The 20492-nt window shown below is 44.5% G+C and overlaps 1 protein-coding gene across 3 annotated transcripts in view; it reads right to left on the bottom strand.

The window, feature by feature from the left end:
• The window catches only part of SORCS3 (sortilin related VPS10 domain containing receptor 3), a 379882-nt gene that overhangs the window by 245354 nt on the left and 114036 nt on the right, over positions 1–20492 (bottom strand). Inside the window, exon 1 of one of the 3 annotated variants that reach the window (XM_040563974.1) lies at positions 18353–18487. The exons of the other annotated variants lie outside the window; for them this stretch is intronic. The gene's annotated coding sequence lies outside the window, so the exon portion shown is untranslated. Of the gene's footprint in view, positions 1–18352; positions 18488–20492 lie in introns of those variants that run through there. 3 annotated transcript variants of the gene reach the window in all.

Below are 20492 nucleotides of genomic sequence, written 5' to 3'. Positions count from 1 at the left end.
ATACACTAATACATTAAAGGTTTATAACCAGAAAGTCCCCAAAAAGCAAGCGGATTTACCACTGCTTAACTATGAGTCGCAGGCAGTATCCCCCTTAGGCTGAGAAAAAAATCAGTTCAAGGGTCTTGGATTGAGCAACCTCCTCCCTTTCCCCTAGAAACTGAACAGGCCAAGCAAGCCCCAGCACGAAGGAAGCGGTTCTGCTGGGATGCTGACGGTAAATGATGGATAACAAGCAGATTAAAAGGATTTAGAGAAAGCACTGTTTTTCAACAACATCATGCATGTTATTATCAAATGGATTTCCCGCACTTTGGTTTTTCCCATGTGAGCTATTAGTAGCTGATGGCTGGAAGGCTGGTCATCACTGGCAAATTCAATGTAATTCCAAAATTACAAGTCATTAAGTTCAGAAAGTCACAATGTCAGCCAACAAGCTGACTATTTACACTGTTCTGGCAACAAAACACATTCCCAACAATGTGCCCCTAGCTAAACCAAGGATCTCACAGTATACACGACCAAAACAGAGATGCTGTCACATGACAGTAGCCTCTGATGAAGCCACATGCTGTCACTGCTTTTAGACTACAAACAAAACCTAACCAAGCTGCTGGAGATGCAGAGACCAGTGATATCCTCTTTCAATCACCCTTCATACAGTTAGGCAGGGAAAAAAAAAAAACACGCACACACAAACAGGTACATGTCTAGCTTAAAAAAAAAAAGTTGCACAGAGATTGATAGGGCCTTTATGGGGGAAGGAGCAGAGCAAGGACAGGCTTAGCCATTACACTGAGGATGTGGTAACATCATCTGAAAGGATACAGCAGAGAAACTCCACAGCTGGCTTCCTTTTGGCCAGTCCATGCCCAGGCACAGCGCTTTGCAGAGAGACAAGCTCAAGTACCAGGAGCACTCTGCCTGCAGCAGATGAAGGCGTATCTGCATCCGAAAAGCCTCTCTCCACAACTCCAGCTATGACCACTCAACAACAGCATCAGCACAGCTGGGCAGCTACCAGTTCCTCCCTACAGAGCTAGGTCTCTGCACAGAACTCAAAAGCCCAGAAACGCAGAGTCAGCCTTCAAAGAAACCAGGAGAACTTCACAGAGAGAAGGAAGACCAAAGCTCCAGTAGCTAAATACAAGGACCCACAGCCAGACTACAATCCTACTTTTGCATAGTGGGCAAGCAAGGCTTTCTAATGTCCGGTCTCTTTAATCTCTAATTACTGTAGTTCTTCATTCCTGGAACAAAGCCTGATCTACTTATAGACGTATGCTTATATAACCACACTGAAATGGTACTGAGCTTTACTGGTGTGTTTATTATTAACCAGGTGGACTAGAAAAAACCTCCACTCCGAATGCAGTTTACCAGGATGAGGATGCATCAGCAGCACTGAAGTTATGTAGGCAGTGCAGGCTGGCAGAGAGGAGGAGGGATGTAGTGAGTCACCCACAGCAGCTGTGGGAGGCAAGTTTCTGCTAGACCCCTACACTACATCAGCTTTTTTATTCTTCCTTTGCTTAATCCCTTGGGTTAACCAAGGCCAGACAGGCTACAGAGGGGATGGAGCAACCCCTTTCGACACTTGCAGAAAACATAGTTACATCCCACTCCAAGCAGGTTGCCAGGAACAGAAAACAAGCTAGGGACTCCTGGTCCTCCTGCAGCCTGCTCACTAAACCCTAGCCCTGTTCACATCTGTGGTGGGCTCACATCTCTCTTTTCCTGGACCAGCACCCACTGGGGAAACACTGGTCTGATGAGAGCGAATGAGGTTTCTACCACAAGCAGCACGCAAAGCCTGGTAGGGAACAACTGGGGATACCAGAGAGGCACAGTCACCTCCAGCCAGCACCTCTGCTAGTCACAGTTTAAGCTTCAAACAGACTTTTCTGCCTCCTCTTGCCCTGCTACATGAGATCACACCGCTGTGGCTGTGTATTGCAAGGATAGACCCCAGTTCTGCATATGATCAGTGCAGGGCATCTACCCTTGGGGCTTTTTCGAACACAAGGTCCTGCTGCTGTGTGGGACAGCCCCAGCTGCCTCTCCCCAGCCCCACACAGACTCCACAGAGCCAGGGCTACAGAGGCTGCTGAGACAGGTGGCATCGCAGAGCAGGGGAGAAGCTTCTGCACTGCAAATGTTTTAGACCTAGACCTAAAGCCTTAATCAGGCAGAGAAGAGGTGGTAAAGGAGGAGTCACCTGAGCGAGCCAGAGGAGCGTGGCAAGCTCTGCATACGATCCAGATCAGACATTAGGAAAAAAATATTTGCTGTGAGGGTGGTCAAAACTAGAACAGGCTTCCTAGAGGGTTGGCTGATGCCCCAAGCATCAGCGTTCAAGAGGCATTTGGATAATGCCCTTAATAGCATGCCTTAACTTTTGGTTAGTCCTGAAGTGCACAGGCAGTTCCTTCAGTCCCTTCCAACTGAACTACGCTACACCAACCCTCATCAGGAAGCACCACCCAAACACATCCCTCTGTGACCTCCCTCCCCCTCCCAAATCAACAAGCAACATTTTGATTGTCTCATTTTAAAGTTGAACTTCTTAAACAAACTATAACAAAGCTTACGTGAGGCTAATCACTCCCTGATTCCTCTGGCATTCATTGTAATAGCACTAATTACAACAAACACATTTAAAATTAATGTGCATGTCATATGCATATATCAATTGCATTCTAATTTACCATTGATTAACGTCCACAGGCTGAACGTGCTTTAAATAATAAAAGCCTCTGACTTTGCTTAACCCTCCTCTGCCAGCCAGGCTGCTCCCACAGCCAGGGGGAGGCCACGACGGGTGAGGCGGAGGGGACGACATGCGAGGCACCAGCAGTGAGTTACAGGTCCCTGCAGGCTCTGAGCCTAGGACAGACACATGGTAAGGATGGGTCTTCTGTCTACACCAAAGCATCTCCACTGCCTGTCGCTTTTGAAATGGGCTTGCTGTCATGATTTCAGAGCACCGCACCACTGCACTATTTTAGATTTGCTTACAAGCATGCAGGATTTAATTTTCACTAACTTCGCTTTTGGAAATAGCTGTTATTGCCCACCTCCCACAACATTATTGCCTGCAAGCATCCATCAGCACGACTCTGCCAGACAGGGCCATGATAAGGAACGACCCCAGCAGGAGTGGCAAAAACCTTCAGCAAGGCAAGAGGCCAAGTTGCATTTCCACCAATACCAGATGCAGACAGCATCGAGCACGTTGGTTAAAGTCTGTTGGGTTTCTCTAACCACTCAGGTAGGAGCAACCTGTCCCACACTCAGCTTACGCATCAGTTAAGCAGATCTTTGTTACCCTTTTACACTCACCGATGAGTTGAGTAAGGGATTACTGAGAGAAGAGTTTGAACAATTCTTGCAACTTTAAGACATTCTCTTGCCCGAGCTACTTGTTCTGCCCCCTGCCAGAGGACACGCTCATCACAGCAGAAATCCGGACTGCGCCAGGGCCACTCAGACCCATCCATAAACTGAAGTCTGTTTTGCATTAAGATGTCAAGACAGGAAGCACAACCAGTGTTAGATTTACAGCTGATAGCATATATACAGCATCTTTCAGAGCACATCATCAGCTTAAACTAAGCGAAGAACAACAGAGGATGACACTTGCTTCTGCCCTCTGCTACACACAACCCCACACTACAGAACGACACAGACGTTATTGGAGAGCAGTTGTTTACAGATTGATCAAAACTCTTCTCAAGGACCCCAAAGCTAACACTGGGACTTGTTCAGACACCAAACCAATGTCAACAATCTATAGAAAGTTAATCAGCATGTCAAATGCTTGTATGAAGGAGCTTATGAGTCATTCATGGACAAAAAAAATGAGTCAGAAGAGATAATTTTGAAGAATGAATAAACCTGAGGAAAATCCCAAATTGCCAATGAACAATATGCAAGTAGAAAAGTGTTCAATTTACAAAATAATTTAATTGCTATGAATTAGTCAGATGGCTCCAGTCACATCAACATACCTATTGTGGGCTGCTGTTGTAGTCTGTATGTCACAGCCGAGCAATCTGAATCTCTGTTAAAGGTGTCTCTAACTGTAATGAGAGTTACTGCAATGTATAACAACATACTCCGGAGGTACAGCCCAGAAGAAAATCAGTGCCACAACAATGAAGGTGCTCTAGCTTCTCTTGTGGAAGACATTTTCCGGGCACTCTTAGCTCACAGACCCACTGAAGGCCCACCGGGGAGACCATGCACTGATCCACACCCCTCCCAGGGCTCTGCACCAGCAGAAAACCAGAACTGCTGAGCCCTGAGTTTCCATCCACAAACTCACAATTAGAGAGAGAAGACAGAAAAGGCCGAGGCACTTGTCAGCTCAGAAAACACCATCAGCCACCCCCTCCTTCATCCCTGTAGATGCTGAAATACCCCAGGCCCTTCCTGATAATCAGGAGAAATCACTCAACACCTTCCCACTGCAAAAATAGAAATAAAAATCAGTTTCCCTGCACACTGCAGAAAATCCTTTGCCCATACACATTTTTCATCTACCTGGTCACGCCACCAGGCGTTTCCTAAGCCCTCACCCCTCCATTTGTCCCACCCCAGTCAAGTACCCAGACGGTCACAGCAGTACAACCAAAGGCAGAGGTTTCTGCAGCCCTCCCATATTAAAACCTGTAGCTGTAAAGGGCAGGAACCTCCTAAGCCAGCTTTGCCACTACAAGCATGAAATTTGCCCCAAATCCTCTTGAAAAAAAAAAAGCCTACTTCATGAAATATTGTTACCACAGGTATTGTTCACAGCTGAACAAAGTTTAGCTTGGCTGCTGAATGTACCTCTGCTACCTTTATTTTCCTGCACTGTTTTTGCCAACCTCCAAACATATTTTCTAAATAATTTCTTAGAGCTGCCATCCACTGACCCCATTACTACTACCAAGCATGTTATCTGTCTCAGGATAAAGAACATAAGTTTTGACTACCTGCTGTCATATCAGAGCCAGGGGAATATCTCCTACCTGCAGAATGAAAGTAGGAGAAAGCCTCTCAAGTAATCCCTCTCTGCATGCCATCACTGACACCCATCTCCCCATGAGACTCACCCATTAATCTATTATTGGACCTCGTATTTATAACCAGCCTTTAAATCCAAAATTAACATCAAGCCAGCTAGCTAAAGGCTCTCATGATTCACAGGCAGGAAACATGATCAGCATTCGTTATTTTATATCTGCTAACAGACCAGCTAATGCATAAAACCAAATGGATCAGTTTTCACAGTTCTGCTTGAAATGTAAAACATTTAATTACTCTGGAAAGGACTTTATAGCTATCAACACACAGGAGGGAAGAGTTAATACCTTTTTGGTCCAGATGCTCAAACTCTCCCACCTGATGGCCATACAGCTCCGGAAGGACTCAGTTTTGAGTCCAGCTGAAATAGTCATCCTGCTCCCCTCCTGCCCAAGCAAGGTATGGAAGTAGATCCTGGTGAGGTTGGGAAAGCTGAAAAAGAGATACCTGGAAAGCCAAAGAAAACCAGGGGAAACTCACCATCCCCATCACACACAAAGTAGAAGTAGATTCACAAACAGCAAGCGCTCTTCTACGCACAAAGTAACACATACTGAAGTCAGAAGAGCCAACCTGCACTTAATCAGCTCAGGCTGGAAGTGAAGTACAGCTGCTAAATCGTTACCCTTAAACTCCCAAGCTCTCTACTACTTTTTCTTACAGTGTGCTGAGTCACAACAGGCAGGTAACAAAAAACACCTGTGGTGGACAGATGTCCAAGAAATGACTTTCAAATTACTCGCAAACAATTTTTGCAAGTGCTCAAAGCTTCAAATAAGCACATACCACAATGCAGCAGTGCTGCTTCAGCCAGAAAGACCCCAATCCTTCTAGACATTGATGAGACTCAGATGAATAGAAGCAGCAGGAAAAGCTTTATTTATATATATGTATGTATGTATGTATGTATTCTTCATTCCCATCAGCTCTTGGCTAGTTTTGAGTTTACCTACTAGTAACTCTGTTTGACCTCACAGAAAGCAGCAGCCTTGCTCCAAACTCTCTGGAAAGAGTGCTGCCTTTTGAGATGCCATGAGACACGGCGTGTCCTCAGGCAGTGGGGAGCACTGGGGCAGTCCCACCCAGAGATGCCAACTGTGGTGCTGGCCCTTGGGGCACAGGAACAGGCTGAGTCCAATGCCAGAGCCTCTGCTGGCAGCAGCTGGATGGGGTCAGAAGGAAACACTGCGTAACCAAAGCTTTTAACTGTCCCATTAGAGAAATGTTCTTGTCATGGAGTCTTCTGCTAAATTGTTCATAATGTTCGTGAATGAACAATTCTGCAAGGTGGTAAAGGCCAATACTGTTGTGCTACTGCCACGTAACCAACAGGACTAAAATCCAGCCCATAATAAGAAAACTCACAGACAAACAATGGATTTGTATAACATGAGTTTTGCTGAAGCTCCATAAATAGACAGCTTCAAGTCCCTGGCAAATATAATGGAGTGACAATGGGACAGCATTATTCATTCTGCTTTCAGGTCCTTTGCTGTAATGCTTTAAGAATACGTTTGTCCAAACCTAAAATGTTTTATGCAAGGGATTTTTTAAAAGGGACAACACAACGTACTGCCAGACAAGCTGTTGGAAGGACTAAGGTTAGAGAAAGCTCAAGTGATCAATAACTGTGGTGAGTTATAAAGCGCACAGAGCACTTAGAAACACTTCAGTACTAAATATTAGAACTTGTCAATAATTTTCCTTCCAAACATCTTTCTAATAGCATACGCCTTTGACCAAAGGCGAACGTTTCTCTTCCTTTATGATCTAAACATTTTTGTCCTTTATTCAGCTGGGGAGAAACCACTCCAGTTTGTTATGGGTGGAGACAAAAAAAACTTTTTGCTTAATAATACTTTTTGTAAAAGTGTTAAGAAAACCGCAGCATTTCAAGCAAGCTTTTGCCTCCTCACACTTTCTTCCCCAAAATAACTTAAGTAGAACAGGTCAAAGAAGTTAAGAAAGAGATGGAGGAAGAAGCAAATAACTCAACCCCACGGGAACAATGAATGGTTGGCAAAATGAGTACGTACACGTGTTTACCAATCCAGCCTTTTCAAGTTCTTCCTGCCCTGCAAAAGAATAGCTTTAAAGAAGATAAAAAACACCACACACACACACACACAAAAAAAAACTTAAAGGAATTCCCCCTACCTGGCCTAAGATCTACTGCAGGACAGCACAAGCAGTTAAAAAAGCTATAAGCTCAAAGACTAATGAGGATTACAAACCATAAAGCTTCCCCTAGGAATCTTTGTGTACCTTGGAATGATATATCTTGAAAATCAAAGTCCCAAGATCATACATGGCTGATGTCTAATCATCAAAACTTACAGTTTCCCAGGGCAGCAAAATGACAAAATTCGTTTGCGTTCCTTCTTTATCTTTCCGAAAGGGGAAGCTGAGTAGGAAGCCGCATAACCAGTGCCTGACTGCATAGCAGGACAACAGCAACACACAAAAGAAATTTGTGGTCACAAACCTTCAAGAACTAGTTCAGATCCCTGGCTGTTCCCATTCCAGGTCAGCACATGAGTCCTCATACAAAGCGACCTGCGCTGATGAGAACACCCATTCCCTCAAAGTTTTGGATACCAAGTCTCCAGGTGGAAAGTCAGAGCCTGCAAGGCCTTACAAAGTCTCCTGGGAGAAGACAACTTCTTAATCTGGCAGGAAACAAATCACTTTCCCTCAGGTTTTACCGTCTTCCTGAAGTTTGTGGCGGGGAACATGCACAAAATAGCTGAGGAGGCCTAGGACAGGGAATCAGCATCTTCTCTAAGGGTCACTCATCAAGAAATCAAGAATACGAAGTAAGCTATGCTTGCAGCGATCTCACTTTCTGCAGTCACTCCATCACACAGGGGCAATCATCAGAATCAAGCATCTGCAGTTTGATACAGCCTGAATGGCTGAACTTTAGGGGATAAGGCCAAGATGTGTAACCTTAAGTAAATAAAAAGGCCATAGGGTCACAATTTAATGCTGAGCAAAGTATTTGCAAAGTTAAATGTATAATGTAACCATACTAGAGAAAAATAGCATTTACTCCTAAGAGCACTGGTGCAAAGAAAGAGGAAAAAAAAATCAGACATGCTTGAACACAAGAGCCAAGTGGGAGTCTGCCGGCTGTAGCAGGAGGCAGTCGGTAGAATCACTGCAATCTCAAGCAATCTGTATGGGTTACACAGAATAATCATCTCATTGTGTTTCTACAAATCACCAATTCTATCAAGTGCTGAGGCTAACAAGGCTCCTATCGATACCAGTGGTTTCACACACAGGAATTCAATACTCAGAGAATCAACCTCCATCAGTATTATCCAAGGACACTAAGGAAAAAAAAAAATACTCACGTGGGAGTGGCTCCTGTTCCCTCAACTCCTACCCCCAGGTAATCCCTACCCTGAGCAGCTGTAGGTGCAGCTTGCAGTTAGAAGCTTCTGACAATTTCCTCCCAGATAAACACCAACTCAACGTGTTTTGCAGAAGCACGTTCATTTCTGTGAGCCTTCTGCTGAAACATAAGCCATCCTCCCAGTCCTCGGCCAACTGCCAGGAGAAATCGACCGTCATATGGTGCAGAGCAAAGTGTGGGATGGTGTAGCTAAGTCTTTGGAGGTTGAACTACTCAGGCTTCCAACACCCACAGCTCCCGGGCAGCTCTTTCTGTCATACGCTTTGCAAAACCCAAGCGTATTAAAGGCTTGTGAGAGTCACATCAGCTGGCCCCCAACCCTGCACAGCCTGGGGAATGAAGATACTGCAAGTCCTCAGAGAACTCCATGGCAGGGCTTCCCCAGAGCTCTGACTTTCACACAGTACTGCTGAGATTTTTTTTCCTCTGTGAAATTAGCATCAGCAGAAGCACAAAGGATTTCAGAGCAGTCCCTGGAAAGCACTCTACTGCACTAGCTATCATACCCCAGAGGGGAAAGGAGCCTCACATTTTACTATGATCTTTTCCCCGTGCTTACTTGGACAGTTAATAAACCAGTTCCCAAACTTGGGATCAAAGGAACATTGTCAACTCTGTCATCTCCAGTTACCATGAAGCAGCCACATCCAGCTGACACACTCACTTGGCTGATCAGTCAGCTTCCATACGGAGTTACTGTTCCTCGGAAACTTCCTTCGTGTCTTCCCAACAGCAGCAAGTTGGCTAAATATTACACCAAATTTAATTAGCTAATACAAGAACCTGTTTGACATCACACTAAGATAAGGCAAGGTTGCTCCAGCAACAACCATTTACATTGTCTCTGATGAGAGACAGTAGCTCTTTAAATCATTCAAACCTGACTGTAAGACCACATCTTACAAACCCCTAAAGCTTCAGTGTTCAATTACCAAATCCTTTGCTCAAAGATCAGGAAAATTGTCTTCCTCTGGGGAACCATGATAATGAATCGGTAAGAACACAGATATACCACCATTTTCTAGAGCAGAGGAAATCAGAACTCTTTGACTAGTGTCCCTAAGACACTCTTTGATGCTAAGCGTCCTCTCTTCTTGCAGACGTTTGATCCCTGTAGGCACACTGGAATCCAAACGGTGACAGAGGAGTGTAAGATAATGACGACTGTAGACAGTCACCAATTTGTGGCAGTGTCACAAAACCCTTGTTACCAGAGAAGTGACAAAAACAAAGCAGCATTCGGTACTTCATAAATGTTGTCTGATTTGGGGTATTGGTTTTGTGTTATTTTTTTAATTGAATCAGAGTGTTACATTGCTACAGCCACCAGTGTTTAGGAGAGTAATGGTACTTCGATGGCCAGAAACTCCTTAAACAGAGCAATTAAGGAACATTTTGGGGATAAAAAAATAATAAAATTAGTGCCTCCAGGAATCAATCTTCAAACTGCAGCAAGACAGATATGTCAGAATAATGAACCAACATCACAGCCCTGTATATCAAAGTCATCTTGGCACCAAGAACATCACACATTCAGACAGGCTTTAGATATCCCCGTGTATAAAGGCAGCTGGGCAGCACCTAGGGACTTGTAGGTGAGCAGTGCAGGAAAAGGAACAAGTACTCAGAGAAAATAGGTCAGGCCCTACAGCAAAGGGCTGGTCTGGAAGAAGGCGAGAGAGGTTCCTCTGACTTACTCTCTGGAATGGGTCTCAACACATCAGATGTATCTGGATGAGCATCATCATTGATCTCAGTCAATATGAAGACGCAGACCATGGAGATCTGGGAGAAAAGAGAGGCTCTATACTGTCTTTTAGCCTACAGATGATTAAAGCATACAGTTCTGTTGCTCAGAACACAGATTTTTATCCTCAGGAGTGACACTGCTGCTCATTGTCTCAGAATCTCCTAAGTTAAAAAAAAAAAAAAAAAATCTTCTCTCCTTAGCTCTTCAGAGCAAACAGCAGGCTCTTGTACAACAGACAGACTCAGTTTTACAGGAGCCTAGCTGCCTTCCAACAGGAGATAGCCCTCCTCCAGGTATGGTTCTGACATTTCAGTCCCACAAAAATCCTTATTCCACTCCCACACCTCCACAGCAGGTGATACTCACTGTGTGTGAAGAATCCCCTTCTATGCCAGCATGCTGTGAAAGCAGCCCAAGCAGCAAGAGTTCTGCCAAAACCAGAATCCGCACACAAAAGGCAAACAGTAACTTGCACTTCAACAAGCACAAACTTTTGGAGAGCTAGCCAGAATTCACCAAAAGCATTTCTAGTGCAAGGTCCCATCAAGTTCTTCACAATACCCACACACACCTCCATCCTGCTCCCAAACTCTTTTCTCCTGAGCACTGATCCTCAGCGATTTCACCAAACTTCTTTTCCCTCTCCCTTCCCAGTCTATTCCTTTGCACAAACAAGGCTCCCCTTTCCTTTTGCATGCCTGTGCCTACACAGAGGACTAAGATGCTGGGGGCCAGGATAGAATTCCCTCAGGTCCACTGGTTAGCCCTTTTCTGTGGCTTGCAACTGGCAAGTCCTTTGTCATAGGACTTTTCATAAACAGCCCAGGTTGAGGTAGACAACACGTAAAAACTCAGCTGGAGAAGTGAGCAAAGTTCAAGCAATAAGCTCAAGGATATTGAAGCTCTTGGGACCTCCTTCCAAAAGCAGCAGTTTAAGATGCATCTTTAACACTGGATCTCTAGAAAATCTCCTAGGCAGAGAGTAAACACTACAGCCGGATTATAACACAGGCAAGAACTGGGGATTTGTACTGTTCAATACAACAACCAGTCCCAGCTGGAAGTTACGTTTGCACCAAAAGTTCACTGACAAAAACTTTTGCCCCAGCAGCCAGACTTTGTTACTGCCTCCAGATCCAGGAGAAGGACAGCTATGAAGTATGAGATCTCTCCACTCTGACAAGATTACTTGTTTAAAGATAATTGGGCGATTCATTGAACATCAAGTGTTTTAAAAACTATGTCACTAGTCCCCCAGAAACATAAGGAAGGCCAGACTGAGCCAGACCATGGGTCCATTTAACCGCTATCTTGCTTTCCAGCAGTGGCCACAGACACCTAAGGACGAATGAAGTCAGGCTAAGTATACATAGCATCAGCCCCGACACCTTCAACAGCATGTGTTACTTGCAACTAAGGGAGTTCTTTGTGTCCATTCTGGTGGCTGGGGCTACAACAGGCCACTATCATAATTTACTACAGCTGAACAAGACAAAGAAACAAAACAGTGTTTCCATCTACAGAGCTGGTGCTCTGTTCCAATCCTGCCCAAAACCAAATAACCATAAACCACCTTGCATCTGCATAGATCCGGCATGCCACACATCTGGAAGAAGACACACCACACACGCTCCTGCCATCCCTCTGCATCACAGATGTTTGTCATCCCCCAATTCCGTCTGAACCTCTCCACCTGCCCGCTGCTTTGAAAGTCACAGGGCACAGACAGGCCTGTCGCAAGCAAGTCAGTTACCACACAAATTCCTCCTCCTCAGCTGAGCAAAAATAATTTGTCATGGCCAAGCAAATGGGGTTAACTTGTATTTTGTGGTAACATTTTGCTACCAGTTTACCAACCAGTCAGCACAGCTCAAGGAGCTCGCGGGTACCTTCAGACAACAGCCGGTGATCTGTCCGCCCCCATGGTGGAGCCTTTCGAGTTTGTGTTGCCTCAGCAAAAACTCACTTCAGAAACAAAACCAGTTTCACCCTTAATACAAGCAAACATTTTGCTATTTGTTTAGAGGCAGAAGAAATGCAGCAAGAAAAAAAAAAAGCACTTTCTAATTATTCCTTTTCCAGATAATTAACCCAGACACATATTTGCAAGTTTGCATTTTCTTTTCAAAGACACAGAGACTGAGCATATGAATGCCCTTAGTTTTATGTTGAGAGTTACAGCCTCTCTTGCTGCCAGTAAATTACTGAAGGGAAAAAAAATAATCCTGTTGTTGAGGAAAATGACCATAAAACAACTGCGCACTACTTGGCTACAAGAGGAGAGCGACTGGATGGGAGCAGGGAAAAACATCCCTAGCAATACTGGATTTGCATTATTTTAGGGTCAGCTTTAATCCCAAGAGGGTAAAGGGATCACAGCGGCGCATGAGAAGTGCGAGCTCCCTGAAATTCAGGGCTCGGTAACATCCAGCCCTCAGCACGCTTCCGTCAGGCTGCGAGGAGAGAGCAGGCCGAGGCAGATGCACATGTGGTTGCTATGGAGCTAGGGCTTGGAGGGGATGCAGAGCACCGCACAATGCCTGATGAAGGGATACAATTAACCCTCAAAGTGCCTCTCTCAACACCTCCCTGGCCAGATAAATTCATGTATTGACCGCATTTAGAGAGTTCCTTTAATTACCCAAGAATTCCAATCAAGGGACAGAGGCAGAGGACCCAAATCCTCAGACCCCAAGGGTCTCTGAGACACTTCACTGACCCACAGCTGGCTTCAGGAGTCTGCAAGCATGGGGGAAAAGGGCTAAGAACAGGTTCAATTTGCAATAGTAACAGTGACAAAGGCTTGCTAAACTCCGAGTTTGTCACCATTTCAAAAAACTGACATCCGTATTATTTCAGTTCCATAGGAGGGAAAAAAAAAAGCCAGAAAGTCTAAGTAACCATGATTTTTGAAAGGCCTAGAAAAGTATAGTCATGGCACATATGCAGTTCTTCCGGTCCCCAGATAAGTACCCTGACAAGGCTGCCTGTCAGATGTATGCTCACTCCTCTCCAGAGCACCAGCTGTTTCCTGCAGCTCTGAGCACCTTCCTCATTCACTGAGGGCTGGAAGGCTCTCAGCACTTCAGAGTCCTTCATCAAAACCCAGATCCACTGAATGCCCTCCTACCCTATAGCAGATGCTTCCTGATAGTTGGATCGTCCTGTCTCACCGTAGTGACAAGACTGGGCATCCTGTGGCAGATGTTACCTTTAGATCCTGAGCAGAGGCTGATGCTGGCAACCTTGCTGGTTCCTGTCAGCCCCCCACAGATAACATTAAATGAATACAATCAGGTTTGGGTTGGTTGGTTTTGTTTTAAGTCACCTTACTTTTCCTCCTCCTCCCCCTCCAGATTCCGTGTGTAAAAAGTTCAGATTGGCAGGTAGGAGCTGGCAGTATCTGCTCGGGATGAGGTTTATCAGTTTGCCAAGCAATGAGCAGCAGATAGAAGAAGGGTGTGGAGATGTGCCTTGTAAGAGAAACAGCTGAGACTGACACACAACAGTCAGCTGCTAAGGAAAATAAGCAAGGATTGGAGGGATTAGAGGATGGAGGTGGACAAGGGTGGAGGACCATGCTTTGCAGCAGATCATCTCTGCAAACTGTCCTTATAGCTCAATGCTCTGCCAGGTCCAGGGGAAGAAGAGCAATTGCCATAGATCCATGAAGAGACTTATTTATCCCAAGATGATAAGCATGTGCCATCGATCACCAATGGATTCCAAACATCCACGTGTGGATCCATGTGCGAATCTGAAATGTTCAAAGAGCACTCAAGTCCTAAGAACCCCAGGCAAAGGCCTTCCTCAATGCCACACATCTTTACATTTTTGGACTTCTCCTACCCAATAGCATCATTCAGCACTATGAAATAACCATCACACTCAACGCGAGTGCACAAAACTCATATGGGCAACGACTGGGATGAGGCTTGTACAGGACATGCTACTCACACAGTTTGCTTCCAAAACTAAACAAGTAGGAACTTCTTGGACTTGGGGGGGGGAAGGGGGTGAAGACAGCGCCAGACATGTTTGAGCTGACGACTGAAGTCATAAAACACATTTCATGGACCATCCCACCAGTGCTTCCAGGAGATTACAAGAGGCTGCTGCATTTCCAACTCCCTGCAGAGTTTCCCAGCATTGTGTGTGCGCAGATAATCAAAGTTTCTATTTTCTCCTGCCTACTTAAGACAGTCTTTCAGTGTGCATCCTCCTACATTGCTATTTTTACCTGCTCCTAATCAGTGTGTTCTCAAACATCGAGACTCATAGAAGAGCAGTTCAACTCCTTCAGAGCACAGCCCACGACACTGAGTAATACCTGCACAGCAGCTCTTCTCCCAACACCCAGGGCATCGTGCCTTGTACAGCACTGGGGAGAGGATACTGACACACAAAAGAAAAAAGCTGGGTTAGCTTTTTCACTGCACTGTTTTCTCCTGTCTTTTTCCTCTCCTCCCACCATAAAACTTTTCCCTAATAATGTTTTGCAGGACAGAGAGAACTGTCCACAAGGCTCAGAGGGCTCCCATACAGTGGGGAAGCCCAGCTGCTGCAGTGGGGCCTTCAACATGATCTTCAACAAGATCTTCCAGTCTGAACTAAGAAAGGACAGGTTACAGCCACTGACTGACAAATATTCTCAAAAGAAGAAAAGCAGGGAGGGGGCTAGGACAGAGAACCAAATGCCAAACCCAGTTCAACAAGGGGTAATGGGCTGGAGATGAGTTTTGCTCACACAATAAAGAAGACTTGTACCAAAAGTCAAGGAAGCGTGGACTCTTGGCTATTGCAAGGAGCAATATTGCACAACCTGCAGGAAAAAAGATACACCAATTATTCAATTTTTGAGAAGACATTTGAAAAGTATCTGATTTCTGATCTCTCTCTCCAAGAGAACAGAACAAGAAAGCACAGGCTGAGAGGGGTGTTATCCCTCACAGCCTCAGTCAGAGAGTCCTGGCTAGCACTGCAAACAGATTTGTGGCAGTCTGAGCCAGGTGTCCCCCTGCCTTCTCTACTCATTGCCAGCTGTATCAGTCTGAGCCCAGATGCTTTACCACAGGCCTTGAGAAAAATTCCCATTGCAGTCTGGCCATGTTAGGTCACGGATGCTGAGAAATCAGCATGGCAAACAGCCTGCTTTTAAACTCATGTTTAGAGGCTGGCAAGATACTGCAAAGCTTACCATTCTTACTATTCATGGGCTTTCACCACCCTGCACCCTTGCTCTGAAAACACATTAAGTTCCTTCCCTGGTTTTTAAGAATAGACAGAACTTCCCTTGAAATAGGCCTTAATTTACCTGATTTTGCAAGCCCTTTCTTCTCTTTCATCAGCATAAAGAAATAATTTCGAAAGAACCAAGACCCAAAGCTCCTAGACAACATTTGTAACGGAGAACTGGCTCCAGTGCCCCAAACCCAACCACAAAGTCTTTGAAGACAGCCCCAGTAAGAGATGTGGCCAGCAAGGACCAGGTCACACCAGATCAGCCACAAGTACCACATTTGAGAAAGGTGGCATCTTTGTCTACACATGAATACTCTGAGCAAATCTCAGCTTCCTGTCAACACACACTATTTAAACCTCTGACATTTTAAAAGTTGACCCTATGGATTGATTGCAAGCAGTTCAATATAAACATTCAGCACATGATACTTGATATTTAAACTTCCTAGCTTAGATTATAAGAGTTGACAGATTTATTTATGACTGCAGCTGATTGGAAAGTATTTTGTGCTTCCATTTCAAGTTTCAACATTTCCCCTATTTTTGTACACATTTGTCATACATTTTTTTAAAATTGCTCAAAATATTTAAAACTTTTCCCAGCACTGCACAATCATAACCCAAAGCAATTTCCTAAGAAAAAGCCATAAAGCACTCTGTTATAAAGTCCTTTGACTAAAATTGAAGCTTTCCAAGAAATATTCCATTTTTCTTAGAAAAATCGATCACACTGATCACAAAATTACTATTGATGTATTTTTCATTCTCATCTCCATAAAACTTGTGGTATTGGTTTTAGTTCTAGCTTTGAAGTGGGAATAGGTATGGCTTAAGCAAAGATTCTCTCAATTTAATATTTTTCATAAAACCAGTAAACAGTCCTACTAAAATTAGTCCTACTAAAAGGTTATTTTTAATATTTTTCAATGATGCCACCTAAAAATGAAAAAAAAAAATCAAAGCTACTGTCACTTTAGATTACATATTAATAAAGCATTTTAATATCTTTTCATTGTGCTTTCCTTTTTTCTTCCTCTGTCTAGCTGCAAAAAGAACAAAGCAATTTTGGGGAAGACACTAAGACACTTCAATATCAATTTTTAATGTGTAGTTTCCTAACAAAATATTAATGCTCCTTGCTGCAGTTTACTTCCATATGAACTCCAACACCAGCAACGGAACATGTCCAAGATCAACCCAGTTAAATTCACTCTGCTTCTCTTGGGCTCTCCTTTGCCCAAATTCTCAGCCATTTCTCAGTCAGCTCAGAGATCAACACCTGACTCCCCCCAAGGAGGCTCTCCCAGTGCTCTCTTCCCCAAACCAAAACAAAGAGGCAGTAGACTGCATGCTTCAAACTCTTTACCGTTGCATTAAATTAGAATTTACATAAGTGATGGCAGGATAACACCACTGAAAGACTACACTTAACTTGCAGGGCAATGTCTCAAGAGATCAGAAGTCACACAGGTAACATTACAATCCCCAGGCACCTTTTTATACTCTTGTACTCAGGTCTTGCTGCAGCTGTAACATGGATGCAAGGAACTGCATGGGGACAGAGTCCGCCCCCAGGCACCTGACCCAAATCAGACCCAGCTGGCTCTGCCTAAGTTAGGAGCAACCAGCAATCCATGCCTGGGAGCAGATCATTTTCCCCGTGTCCTTATCTTTGCACTTTGGAGTAGGGAAAACAAGCAAGACACACTTTATTCTGTCACATTCCAGTAACATGCACATAAGTATGTAAAACAAACTAGACGTCATCTGGAAATTCAGAAGAGCTGGGCATTATCTTTGCTGAGACAATCCCCCCGTAAGTGCATTTCACAGCCTAAGACTACAATGAAAGTGAAAGCTAAAGAAAGATGAGTCAACTCCTGTTTATTTTTTCAGTAAGCAAGGCTTCAGACCAAGCCTTGGGTGGTTGCAATTACATCATACCCTCTTACCATGATGAGCAAAATCTGTTTTGTAGCAAGTGGAAACAGGCTGATAATGTCTGATGGCAAAACACAAGTAGTAAGCACCAGAAGCAAGTGCTGCAGATAAACAAGAGGGAGGTGTTTCTACCAGGATGGATCTGCTACCAGCAAATAGAGGGGTCAGGTTGGGATGTTCACTCAACACATTATCAGCTTGGATCCCCCTGTTTATAGTCCAGAAAGTTTACGTACAGCTTCTATCCTTGAAATCCAATTAATCAATTTACTACCACCAGTTCCGTCCAACAAATCCTTATATTGCAGTGAAAGCTATTTTACTATAAAGCCTTGCCTCTGAGCTGAAGTGGTTTTATTTCTCACAGTAGGTTCTTACACTCTCCAAAACCAACGACACAAATCCAAATATCCCCTCTATGCAGTCACTGTGGCATATGTTTATTACCATCAGAGAAACACCTCTGAGGTTAAACAGGGCTGTGAGCTTCAAGATTTTTCCCACATTGTGAAAGTAGATCTCTCTTCGAGCTCCTCCGTGGATTTCAATGCCTCACTGTCCATATAATCAATGGGAGCCTGGCCAACAGTGGCCAAGTGCAGGCTGACCAAGCAGTTTTGACACTACCTATCAGCAAGCCCTGATTTGGGTGCCAATTTCTGTAGCCTTCCTAGACTTGGACTTTGCTATCACCCGCCACCCCTACTCCCACCTTCCCAATTTTCCTGCTTGGCTCCCAAGTGGTTCTCCTCCCTTAACCACCCAACCATTATTAAAGACCCCAACAGTTCCCTCTCCCTTCCCTTTGCTCAGGACATCTCCCCTTGTCTGGGGATTATTGGCCAACTTCTGCTGAAAACTGTTAGTCACAGGCAGAAGAGATATTGGCATTTTCTTTTCCTGTTGTATTTTCTTTGTGGGTGAAATACCTGAGAGAGACTGAAGTCAGCTCTGGCCCCCTGGTGCTCTCCTTGCCTCTGCCTGGTTCTGAGGTAGGCTGCTCAAAGCCAACTGAATCAACAGCTAGCCATGGGAAGCACCTGCCTCCTCTTACTCCCCGGAGCACTCTGCCAATTTCCCTCATACCCCCCAGTGCCCTGGGATCCCATCCCATCAGCAGCCAGGGAGCCCAGCTGAGACCACTGATTCCTCCCCCGACACTGCTGTGAGGCTCATCAGCTAATCAAGCAGTGCAAAGCCCTGGGGACACTAAGAGTCATCCTTGAGGCTATGTGGAGAAAAATCTTCCACAGCACTTCCTCTCTAACACAACTTTCTCACAAGAGTCACATTTTGCTCTGTCTGATGTATTCTCTGTATCTGTAGAAGTCCTTGTTCCACAAACAAGCTCATACACATTCTTGCCTAAGAGAGGCACTCTTGAATTCACAAACCTTCCCTAGAGCTGGTGTCCCTGACTTAGAAAAATCTCCCTAGAAAGCAACACAGGTTATAGATGTTCTTAGGTATCACAGGTTGAAAACATTCCTCACCCTGCTGTCATGTGCTACCTGCGTTACGTGAGGCAACAACCAGCGACCCCGGTACGTGGCACCACGTTCCTGATCAGCTCACAAACAAAGTGAGCCCAGATTGGAGCCGTTCAGACTTCTGCCTGACTGTGCCACTTATTGATGCCTTCCAAAAGTTCTTCTTTGAAGACAAGCTGCAATCTCATGGATCACAGCAAGCACAGAACAAACCTCTCTGGTACAAAAGGTAAGAGACAGTTAAATGGTCCAAGGGTGAACTGTGCATATTTTGTGTCTGAAGAATGGAGTAAAGCCTGGGAAGCTGCATCTCTCCTTTTCCATTACATTACTGCTGTTTCTTCCCCTCTGGACAGGCAGGGTAGCTTATCAGCAGGATTTTAGAAACAAGACTGGACTAATGCTTCCTCCTCCAGTAGATTACCTACAGATAAATAACATGTAGACTAATGCCCTCTCAACAAGGTTAAGGTGGTATATCTATTCGCTTTAATATTACTACCACTTAATCCACTTTTATGACAGTTTAATGCTAGATGCTATTTTAAGACTGTTCTTCAGTTAGCATATATAGGAGAGGCATTATTAGCAATTTTCTTTCCATTCTTATTTAATGCAGTTTAAACATTTTTCTGGGAATCTAGGATTCATACGTAGCCCTGGGCTTATTTTGCCCTTGTTCATATTGGTTTTGCCAGATCCTCCTCAGAATCACTCTCGACTTCCCTAGATCTGAGAGCTGCACGCAGTCCGACTTCGTCCCACAGCAGGGTCTGCAAGGTGTAATTAAACCACTCATCTCCAGGTGAAGTTAAGGGTTCCCTCTCCCATCACCTTTCTGCAGTCCACATCCTTTGGCTCCTGAGCAAAGATTCAGACATTTGGCTCCTGCAGATAGAAAGCTAGTCATCCTAATCCAGGTGATTTTGGACATGACCAAGGTTCTTTTTTGCAATTTGCCAGTCACCTTAAACTTTTCCAGTCTAAGATATGCAGCTAGGAGTTCCTCCTCTAGCTTCGTACCCCGTAAACCAGAACAATAATAGCACTTCTCCCGCTTCCTACTTCAATCTCCTTCTCAAAGAGTTTCTAACTTATAATCAGACAGCATTTATATGCGTATTACGTACATCTCCAGGTGCGGATTCATGAATTAAATCTTTCATAATACCTCAGGAGACATGCAAATATGAAAATACTTGCTTTGGACTTCGGATAGAGAGCTCAGTAGGAAAATTAAATAAAATAGGAAAAACGCTGGGAGGAGGAAGAAAACGTGCTGGTTGACAGTAACAAACAAGCACGCCTTACAGTCTTTTCCCAGTTGCTTGGCACACCAGAGAGGCACACCAGAGAGCAAGGGGCAGCTGGGCAACTTGCTTGATGGGATGCTTCCAGAACGGTAGTTTTAGGTTGATAGGGGGAACCTCTGATACATTCCCACATCTTCACTATCCTTTACCAGTATTATTATGTACCAGTATTATTCTGCCCTGAATAAAATCCAGGGATACTTCAGACAACATCTACTCCACCTAAAGGGATTAGCAGAAAAAACAATTGCTGAAACAAAGAGAGA

This window comes from Cygnus olor, chromosome 7 (assembly GCF_009769625.2).
Source record: "Cygnus olor isolate bCygOlo1 chromosome 7, bCygOlo1.pri.v2, whole genome shotgun sequence".
NCBI lineage: Eukaryota > Metazoa > Chordata > Aves > Anseriformes > Anatidae > Cygnus > Cygnus olor.
This window is presented reverse-complemented; position numbering and strand designations above follow the sequence as displayed.